The following is a 2,197-nucleotide window of genomic DNA, read 5'->3' as shown; positions in this document are numbered from 1 at the left end:
GGTGAAAGACTAAATGCTTTCCTGCTAAGACTGGGAACAAGGCAAGTATGTTCACTTTCCTCTCATTTATTTGACACTGACACTGAAGAGTCTAGCCATCAGTGCAGTGAGGCAAGAAAAAGTAATGAGAGTCATTCAAAATGGAAAGAAGAAAATAAAACTGTCTTTATTAAAAGAAAGCATGATTGTCTACGTATGTATATTAGTGGAAGGATAGACACAGAGATCAATGGAATAGAATAAGGCATCCAGAAATAGACTCACACATAGATGTTTAACTGATTTTCAACAAATATGACAAGGTAATGCAATGAAGAAAGGATAGCCTTCAACAAATGGTTCTGGAATTGAACATCCACAAGCAAAAAAATAACCTCAAATCTTTCACTACATACAAAAATTAATTTGAAATGGGTCATAGACCTAAATGAAAGAGCTAAACCTGTAAAAATTCTGGAAGAAAACGCGGGAAAAAACCTGTTGACTTTGGATTAGGGAAAGACTTCTTAGAAAAAAACACGAAAAGCAAAATTCATAAAAGAAATAATTTGGCTTCATTAAGTTTAAAAATTTCTGCTTTATGAATGACACTGTTCAGAGAATGAAAAGACAGCTTTGGACTGAAAGAAAATATTTGCAAATCATCATATTTCCAGAATATGTAAAGAATCTTACAATGCAATAAGAAGACAACCAATTAAAAAATGGCAACAGATTTGGATCGTTCCCTAAGATAAAGGAATGGGAAAAACGCACATGAAAATCATACTTAACAGCATTAGTCACTAGCAAAATGCAAATTAAAATCACAGTGAGCTACCTATCACTCTACACCTACTAGAATAGCTAAAACTAAAAAGACTAATGGCATGGATATAGAACAACTGAAACTCTCATACATTGCTGGCAGGAAAGCAAAGTAATACAATTACTTGAGAAAACGGTTGGTAATTTCTTATAAAGTGAAGCATACATCTTGTCCACAAATGTTTATAGTGGCTCAACTTTTAATAGCTAAAAACTAGAACTAACCCAAATGTCTATTGACTATTGAATAGATAAACAGACTGTGTTATAGCCACACAAGGGAATACTATTGAGCAATAAAAAAGAACAAACAACTGATAACACACAACACATAGATGAATCTAAAATGCATTTTACTGAATGAAAGAGGCAGACTCAAAAGGCTACATACTACATGATTTCACTTATATGACATTCTGGAAGTACCACAGGGACAGAAAACTGATCAGTGGTTGTTAGGCACAGTGGGGGTCAGGGTAGGGGTTAACTGCAAAGGAGCATAAGGAGACTTTTGGAGGTGATGATGGAAACATTCTGTTGATTGTTGTGGTGGTTACACAAAGGTATGTACTTGTCGAAATTCTTATAATTACACTAAGAAGTAAATTTTACTCAATAAACTTTACTTTTAATAAAATTGATACATCTAGTCTACGGCCATGCCACCCTGAACAAGTCCGATCCTGTCTGATCTTGGAAGCTAAGCAGGGTTGGGCCTGGTCGGTACTTGGATGGGAGACCACCTAGGAATACCAGGTGCTGTAGGTGTAAAAAATAAAAAATAAGAGATTGTAAGCTGACAAGGTCCTTGCAATCTGTGAGGTCAACCGAGGGTTGCCTCACCTAAAAAAAAAGAAAAAAGAAAATTGATCCGCGCATTCAATTATGTATTACACAATCAGTTTAAAAATAAGGTGGATCAATATATGCTGGTAATAGAATAATTAATCTCTAATACACACAGGAGTAAAAAGCAAGATATAGAACAATAAATACAATATCTTCTCATTTCTGGTAATATAGACTATCTCTGGGGAAGGGGTCTGGAGTGGGAGTATATATCTTTTTGTGTTGTTTAAGTTATTTATTTTTTTAAACCACATGCTCGTATTATTTTCAATTAGAAAAAGTAAAAGAAATCTATATACAGGTCAAGGAAAGTCACAGGTGTCTGGCCCAGGGAACTGAGTCATGCAGGCCTGAGAAAACATATGAAAGAAAATATGGAACATAGTGCTAGACACTTAAGAGGTGCTTAATAAATAGCTGGGGGAAGCAAAAATATTTGGAAGCAATTCAGACGCAAACCCTGGACAATGAGAGCTCTATCTGAACATCAGATATTCAGCCAGCAGAGCCCATGTTTTATACGAGGAGCTAAGTTTGTATC

General features: G+C 35.2%; 1 protein-coding gene and 1 pseudogene across 9 annotated transcripts in view; one reads left to right on the top strand and one right to left on the bottom strand.

The window, feature by feature from the left end:
• ST3GAL3 (ST3 beta-galactoside alpha-2,3-sialyltransferase 3) overlaps positions 1–2,197 on the bottom strand; it is a 182,023-nt gene that overhangs the window by 75,274 nt on the left and 104,552 nt on the right. The window lies entirely within an intron of this gene.
• Positions 1,457–1,575, top strand: LOC111744461 (annotated as a pseudogene).

This window comes from Pteropus vampyrus, unplaced genomic scaffold, assembly GCF_000151845.1.
Source record: "Pteropus vampyrus isolate Shadow unplaced genomic scaffold, Pvam_2.0 Scaffold135, whole genome shotgun sequence".
In the NCBI taxonomy this organism is placed as follows: Eukaryota; Metazoa; Chordata; class Mammalia; order Chiroptera; family Pteropodidae; genus Pteropus; species Pteropus vampyrus.
The sequence above is the reverse complement of the archived record's forward strand: the minus strand, read 5'-3'. Positions and strand labels throughout refer to the sequence as shown.